Source organism: Cupressus sempervirens, chromosome 5 (genome assembly GCF_028749045.1).
Source record: "Cupressus sempervirens isolate cs-2001-9-10 chromosome 5, ASM2874904v1, whole genome shotgun sequence".
Taxonomy (NCBI): Eukaryota; Viridiplantae; Streptophyta; class Pinopsida; order Cupressales; family Cupressaceae; genus Cupressus; species Cupressus sempervirens.
Genome location: NC_143122.1, coordinates 880,524,404 through 880,533,894, shown reverse-complemented (window position 1 = coordinate 880,533,894; position 9,491 = coordinate 880,524,404).

The window sequence follows — 9,491 nt, the reverse complement described above, 5'->3', positions numbered from 1 at the left end:
CATTAGAGAATTAGAAAATCCTTGTGTTGTGATTTTCTTTTCCTGTTGCTATTGAATCATTATTCTTAAGTTTTTCACTAGAACTAGATTGGGTAAAAACTTATTTTTTACTTTGTCTCCATGATGAGTGATTTGATAAATTGAAGGAACATTAGAGATTAAGTTAGGAATGTAGAGGATATGTTTGAATGTTCCATTATCCATATCAACTAGTTCTTTCCATTTAACTTCTACATTAGTATCATTTCCTATAAAGTTATGAGGTGCCTTAGATGGTTCCAATGAATAAAATTGCTCTTTTGAAGAACCCATATAATGAGTGACATCTAAATGAAGAATCCATTCTTCTCAAGACCTTTCAATTGCAACAAAATACTTTCCCTTTTCCTTTTGAAGTGGAAGGAAATGATCCTTGGAAGCATTTGGTACATTGATTTTTTTTTTTCATAAGTACATTTTCCAACTCATTAATCATTTGCATGTAGTAATGATATTCATCATGATTATTCTTCTTGCAATATGCACAATATGGTCTCTCCTTCCTAAAATTATTTCATTTCTTGTTAGAATATGATGAAGAATTTCCTTTTTGTAAGGAGGCTAGTTGTCTATTCCCTTGTGTCTCTTTCTTTCACTATTTTTTCTTCTTTTAGGAACACTTTCCTTGATTCCCTTGATTATTTTGGTTCCCATTATTAGCCATCACCATACATCTTGATGACTTGAGAATTCCTATTGTCATTAACTTTGAATGCTCTAACATCAACATCTCTATGAAGGCATCAAATGAAGACATAGTATATGAATCACACATAGTCAACTTATGAGTTTCAAAGCTAGAACAAACGTTGAATACAATGATGGATAAATAGCCAACATATTGTGAATTGAATGTTCATCCTTTTTGTCCATGCCACAATCGTTGAGTTTGGATCTAAGTTCTATAGTTTTAGTTACATAGTATTGGATTATTTCAAATTCATTGAGTTCTTTATCAAGCTTATAACCCCTAGCCTCATCAACTTGACCATATAATTTGCCAAGGTTTTTCTAGACCTGTTTTACTAGGGTACAATTATCAATATGAAATATGAGATACTTTGATACATACATCCTCAAAGTTCCAAGAGTAATTGTATTCTTAATGTCATTCTAATTGAGAATTATGATCAATTTTAGGATCAAGTGGTGTCATAATAGTTCCATCAATACAACAAGTTAATCCCTTTTCCATTAGCTTACTTTGTGCATCATTTTTGAAGTAACATAATTATGTGGAGTTAAAAGTGAAAATGTAGGAAAACCCATGATGCAAAATGAAAGAGCACAAAAGAAAAGAAGAGACAGTCCCATAAGATACCCCCTAACCTAAATGATGATTTTGATACATTATATCTTACTTGTACAATTGCGACTTGCCAAATAAGTGTTGAGTGGACTTTTGATTTTAATATTTTAAACTACCTTGATGGGGCCAAATCATGCTTAAATCAATAGTGCTAAGGATCAAACTGAAATCCTAGCATTACAATGATCATAATGACCAAGAAATACCTAGATCTAAAAGTAATATATTTTCCCAAATAAGCCTACAATATGACAGAATATTTAGAAAGTAGACAAAATATATGCACTTTCAAAATAAAAGGCACCTAAAAATGTGTGTGCATGAGCCCCAAAAAAGCCTCTAAAGTTACCAAAATGTGGATTGGACATGTACACTCTCCAAAAATTGAGATTCCTACAAGACCCATTTATCGAAAATAGAAAATAAAATCACAGATGAAAATTTTAAGATATTCTACACAAAATAAGGAAAAGTGGACTCGAAAAAGAGTCCTTATTGCCTAGTTATGGCCTTCTAGAGTTGGACTGCAAAATTGAAACTACAAATGGGCATCACAAATTCTCAAACCATGCTAATCTCACCAAATTATGGGGTTAAAGTTGACAGTCAAATGGTCATCACTACAAAAGAAAAATGTTTATCTATGACAGTCATATGACCATCAAATTTCTAGTAATGTTTAGAGTTAAGACTCCAACCTAAATTTGATGGTTAGATGATTTTCATAAAAAAATTAAAAAAGTCCAAATAAGATGGTTAGACATCTATAAAATTATTTCCACTGATCATAAAAAATTCTTATATATTAAAATTGACTATTTTATGAGACAAAAACAAATGATGATGTTTATATGGGTTTGAAAATTAAACAAATAAAATATGATATCACATTTTTTTCTTGTGCATCTTATGTTATGGTGCTAAGGTGACATCCTCTAGTCATGAAAAATGTCCTAGGTTTCTTATGTGGCAATTTTCATGGAGTTGTTACATGTCTTGACCTCATGTTTTCCATGTCACGTGCGTAGGAGAGCTGACTAGTCAAGACAAAGCTATGTGATCTTTTAGCAAACATTTTGTGTAAAAAGTGGTGCCCCTTGTGGTGGTTGTCTTTTTTGTGTTGAAGACCTATTGTGGGAGACATTTTTGGAGGAGTTGTTGGTGCTCAACCTCTGAGCTCAGCAGAGGTTGGGTGTTGTTGTTTGATGGATATTTGGGCAGGGGGGTTTGATATATCCTAGATTAGTGATAATTTGTAAAACTTCTCTCTTTCTAAGTATAAGTCTATAGCTTCATAACAAAGAGAACACCCAACAAAGAAGGTAATGTATGAGCCAAATATTTTCTTTCTCATAGGTTCCATTGAAGATTTGACTTTGTCACTTCTATTGGTATGATCCATTAGGGATTTTCTTATCACTTGCATCAAAATATCTGACAAAACCAAAATTTTCTAAAAAAATTATTAGGGAAAAATATTATAGATTACAAAAACCTTAAAATTACACACACACACCTAAAAAAATTGTACCAACTCCAAATTAGGTTGTAATGCTCCATTTCCAAAAAAAAAATGTTTATATTTGACTTTCTCCCAATATAGGAAAATTTATAGTTTAAATTTGTTAGAATGACCACTCAGACGCAATGGTGAGCTTAGATCTTTCTTTAGACACTCCCACACTCTATTTGACTCTAGATCTAAATTGTAGCCCTCAAATAAATGAAGCAAAACTCTCCAAAGGTTGTGCAATGAATAGTCATAAGGATTAAAATGTAATAATTGTTAAAAATAAAAGATATATTTGGCACTTGGAGTGTTCCAGTGATGTTGTATTAATGATAGGTTTTATCATTTATGTCAACATACATTCTTTTGTTGAAGAAAAAATCGTTGTTTGTACATCACATGCCATTGATCAGTTTAGTGTAGGTAGTTATTGGCATATTTGGATACATGAGATTAAATTTGTGTAGGAGTATATACATCATGTCTATGTCCATTGTACTTTATTTGATATTCTAGATGAGTTACGATTTGTTTGGTGAAGACTAGTAGCAAACTAATGAGCAAGAAATTATGCTAGAGGAAATTGCAAATTTTTTGCTCTAGCTTGATGGCAAGAAGGAAGTAATGTTTTTAAGCATGGAAGATGATAGAATGTATTTGTGTGTGTATGTTTAGATTTGTGTGGCATTTGGCTTACTTTGGAAAGGTTGTTGATGTGTAATGTGCAACACAATTTATTGGTAGTTGATTGAATCATTGTAGTAAATGAATTGTTATTGGAAAATGTTATTTTTATATTGTAGCATGTGGGACACTCAATGTAATGATCGTATAATTTCTTGAGAAGGAATGTACGCATTAGCATGGTCCTATGTAATTAATTGTACATTGGGGAAGCCATGATAGGCCGAACTAATTAGCTATTTGTAATAGGTATAAAGGAATGTTATTTTCCTCATTTGTAAGATATCTATGATATGTATAGACATGCATCTTTATTATTGATTGTTAAAGAAAATGAGAAGTTTTTAGATGCTTTGAGAAGAGGTATGAGTGGAATCTATCATTCCTAGTGGACTTCAAGGGAACTATTTTGAAAAAGAACATATCAGTTAGTTCACATTGTTGAATTTGTTATCCTTTTGTAAAGGTAGTTTAACCTTCCATCCTTTGAAAAGTAAGCTTGGGCGATGTGCCTTTTGTTTTGATAAACTCTAAATGGGGTTAGAACCTTCTAACAAAAGTTTAAGATCTCTTAAAAGGGATATGTCCTCTAACAAGGACTATTGTACTAAATGCACTGTATTTGATTTCTAACAAGGTTACATGCTTTCACAAGGAACTTATACATTAGTACACTATTTCATGGGTGTTGTCCCCACCGAGGTTTTCCCCTCTGATCAAGGGTTTTCCTCAAGAATAAAAATTACTATCTTATGATGTTTGATTTCTTATTATTATGCATTATTATTTCAATTGTTGGTGACTACTTTTATAAGTTTTGAATTAATTGTATTTTCTCACAACTTTCAACCCCCCCAGTTGTGGTGTGTGCAATTTACTTCTTAATTATTGGTATCAGAGCAATAGGTCCTCTTTGAGAAAGAATCTTAGGAGCTTGAGGAAATTTCCAATAGTATACAGGAAGGAGAGTCCTAAATTTAATGGAGATAGTTATGACATCACATAGAACAAGATGAGAACATGTTTGATTTGTATAGGAACCGATTATTGGTTAATCACAAAGAATCAAGTTGATATCAAATTTTTGAGCAAGCTATCTTTATGACTAGATGAGGAGAAGAAGTAATGTCAATACAAAATTATTACTAGAGAGGCACTAATTAGCAAATTATCAAAATCAGAGTTTACAAAGGTAAAGGAGCTTAATTTTTCTCATGAGATCTGGATTAAGCTAGAGAATTTGTATGAAAGAAATGAGTACACCAAGAAAGAGAAGTTACAAAAATGGAAATAAATATTAGAGAATGAAAGAATGTAGGAGGATGAGACCATGAGAGTTTATGTACCAAGAATCATAGTGATTTTAACAAAGACAAAGAGCCTAAGAAGAACAATACGAAAAGATGAGACAAAGTGGAAAATTCTAAAATCTTTGACACTATCTTATGAAAACAAAGTAAAATCTATTGAAGAAGTAATTCCTCTTGTCAAGGGATTCAATAAGGATATGCTAATTGTTGAGTCATAAGATTTTGAAACTACTAAATTGAAATGTTATTTCCTTAAATTTGAAACTACATTTAAGGTTATTGTACATTAAGATAAAAAAGTACTAAGACATAGTGTCAGCACTAGTAGCAAAAATGTAATGGCCCTCCTGTAGATCCTTGGAAATAAGGATAAACATATATTGCGATTAATATTTTAAGATAAAGGTAAATCATGCATACAATCATACACAGATTGCAACGGAAGACTAACACCAAACTATTGAAGATCCCAAAGTGTCACTACTTACAAACACATTCATTTCCAACTACATGAGTTAAAAATACAATTTTCATTCCAAGACAATATATAACATTCATTATGATAAAATATGCAAATTTATTTTGATTAAAACGATGGGAAGTTCATTGACAATCTCCCCAAATATGCCCGATATCCAATCTATTGTGATCTAGGAAGGTGCAAGACCCAAAAGGGTATCCAAAAGTGCAATTTGTATCCCCTAAAAGTGTGAGAAAACATCCCCTATTTTCATATGACAAAATAGATCACATCCTCGTACGAGCTAAGATTGACTCCCATATGAGAAAACTTAAGGAAGAGGATGATTTTCTTTCAATCTTGTACAACACGTGTGCCTTCTTGTACGATCTTATGATAGCCCATATGATGAAATTCACCTAACATATGCCAATATGTTTCTCCATACAACATTAGTAGGAAAACGTAAAATTTGAAACATAGAAACATCTAAAGGAATAATCTCTCCAACCTAGGGAGTGCCAGATCCACTTGAGTCAAGGAATGGACACTTGACAACAAAAAAGAGAATCTTAAATGACTAACATACTAACTCATGGATTACATATAAGATATATGCCATAATAAAAAATATCATCATCATAAAGGAATGCATAAATAACATGACATATAACATCACAACCATAATATTGAATGCATTAAAGAGTGAAGTAAATCACAAGGAAACATACACCAAAATACCATAGAATCTAAGTGAAGCATCAAGTTCTTGCCTTGAATTGGTAGTAGACTGACTATATACACTAGTCCACAGTAGTGGTATAGGTAGCTATGTCTCCCAACCACGTGGTACCTATAGGCCTACACCCATCATGCTAATGGTGATAGTGACCCGACCACAAACCCCTAGTACAAGCATCCAAGGCTGACACTCATGCCAAGTAGAACATGAAACCAACAACATGATCATGAAGATAATGTAATACAATAGGTCATTTGTCAGAAACTCTATGGGATAGCTATGTAGGGACTCGAGCGGAGTGTAATTGCTTGGCATTGACAATGCAAGCTATAACTGGTGTAGAATTGAACTCCCTCGGGAGGCCATCACACCTAGTTTAGTACTCAACTCCCTTGAGGGGCCACCATACCATGCCCTTGCACCAGCTTCCATAGAAGACTAGCTACCATCTGAACACACCACCCTCTCACCGGCTCCCTCGAGACATTTGACTACTGTGTTGATGGGTAGATATCATATCTTGTATTACATTTTATTATCCTATTAGTTAATTTAGTTTTCACTTATTAAAACCTCTTCACTTTACCTTGTCAATTACTTACATGTTGGGGTAGACAAGAGAAGCCACTCCACATGTCTACCCTACACACTCATGCTCATCACATGATGAGTACCCATAGTGAATTCCCAACCCAAAACCCATATGAATAATATCTCTATTGATCTATATCCAAGAGTTTGACTCTCACAAGATCACGTCATATGCATGTACATGTCCTCATGTATGGACACAACCAACTTTACAAAAACATAAGAAACCAAAAACAAGGGTTGGATGAGAAATGCCAATAAAATATCAAGTGCAAAATACACACAACCTACAAGCATATTTTTGGGAATACAGATTCAACATGAATCTATTTACACACAAAGTAAAACCAACATTGGATAGGAAACCTAGAAAATTTTCCAAATCCATAACAAAGAATGTGCCAAGAAATATTTGTAAAATCTAGGTGGTATGTTAAATCAAATGATGCAACTGTTGGTGTAAATAAGTATTTACTTATTACACTTACTTAAGTTTACTTAGGTTAATGCATTATTTAATTATTTTGCATTATTTATTTAGGTGAGACACTTACGAGTTTGTGTACTCTCATGAGTTACACAACTCTAATTATGCACATGGTGTCTACAACATAGGAGTTCACATCATTCACTGAGTTGTCATGTTGACAACACAGTTATTCACACTCCTCATTTAGCACATGTTGTCTACACCACTGATTTGTGTGCTACACCATTGTAGGCTTATCCTCACATCATCACACTTAATTTCATGCTTAATGGAGGATAACCCATATTTGGTGGGCATGTGCTTGGTCGTATGACATATCATGATGTCAACTTCTATGCATTCTAGAAGCTCTCCTGAGGCCTTTATATAAAGACACTCCTAGTGTACTCTAAAGCTGAAATATTGAATTAATATTGTCATTCTAATCATACTCTATTTATTTTGGTCTACTGTGTGCTTGTGTTGAGTTCTTTAGTTCTTGGGTGAATTCTGGCCTAAGCCAAATTCTTACATGGTATCAGAGTTGAGGGAGATTCTCTACACAACTATTCAAGACCGTTCATGGTTCAGCACCTCGACACGAATCTGGAGGATCCGCAAAAATTGGGAGCCTTTAGAGCCAGATATGACCTCATCGTTGCATCTAGAGCATTGATTCGATGAAGATCTACTATAAATTTGCCTATGTTGGGTCAAAGTTGATCGTGAGGCAAATTTTTTTTGCAAATCGAAACGCAGAGGCCCTGATTTGCAATTGGGTATGGTCAGTTTTATCTGCAATTTATTATTTCCAAATTTGGCATTTTCAGAGAAATTTTTTTAACAAAACCGGGCAGCAATACCCTGGCTTGGCTCTGTGATTTTGGTGGGATTTTATTTTCATAAATCGTAGGGTTTAATTTTTACTAATTTTATGGACAAGTCTACAATAAAATTCACCGGCTACAAATTCCAGTAGCTGTACTGCACATTCCATTGGGTGAAATTTGGCACCGCCCACCGAAACCACCCAGCAGCGAATGGCCCACCCTTACTCAACCAGTAGGAGGAACCTCACAAATCCGACGTGAGACTTAACCCACAGGCGACCAAAGCTACAACTTTGGCAGTCCTCATTATCAGTCAGGTTGTGGGAGTCTATTCTTATTAACCAAAAGCATCCAAGTTCCCATGCATGTGGGACTATACCTCCACATTCCGGCGATGTCAAATCTTACTCTGACATCCTGATCTCCAAAACTTGACAAACTGTGGTGAAGTAATAAATTATAATGCTAGTGCAAATATTATGCCAGTATAGTGAATATTCCTCACATTCCAGTAGTCAGAATCACAAATTTGGCAACACGTAGTGTTTTCTAGCTTGTACAGACCCTGCAACCATGCGGCATGACAAGGCGATGACGTGTGGTAACATAAAAGAAAAGTACACGCGGACTGACACAGGCCACGTCATTTGCTTGTTCAGACCTGTGGACCAACCTGCAATTGACATGTGGCAACAGTACGTTGTAGAGTCAGCATACGTGTCATCTGAGTCACCTGCATAGTCAGTGTATGGATTTTTCCCTATCATTGGCCATACAATTTTGTACACTACTGACGTCATCCTAGCCTTGGAGTCTGCTGACATCATCATTCTATGACATTAAATTTGATGCCCATTTGGATGTCATTCTAGGGAAATTTTGAACTGCTATGATGGCCATATGACTATCAAATTTAACCTTCTAATTCATTGATGCAACCCCTCTTTAGATTGATTTTGGTTTTTGCAGTTCGACTTTGGGAGGTCATAACTTGGACATCCATACTTCGATTCAGGTGTGATTTTTTTGAAATTGGGTAGAATTTTCTATGTTTTTTAGTGGTGTAGCTATTTTTTGGTTTTGGTGCATGAATTGTTTAGAAATTGCATTTTTTGGCGACTATACCTGCATAATCCTGCATTTTGCAACTTTAAACGCTTGGTACGGGCACATCTAGAGTCGAAAACAAGTTCCATTTTTTTGAAAGTACGTTATTTTTCATCTACTTTCCATATCTGCTATTAGATTGCAGGGTTGTGTGGACAAAAGTGTCACTTTCAATAATAGGGCCTTTCTTTGCTTTGTAATGCTTCAGAATTGTAGCACATTGTAAAGTTTCAAATTTGTACTCCATTAAGAGGTTGTAACAAGAAAAATCAGAAGTCCATGGAGGCAAAAATTGGCAAGTGGCCCATTGTAATTGCACTACTGATAAAGTGCCCAAAGCATCTATTTTGGGGGGGTTTCTTGATTTAGTGAAAAGGGGGGGTGTTCTTGGTGTTGTGTTCTCTCTTTTCTACACTTTTATTTTATTTTTTGCATTATGG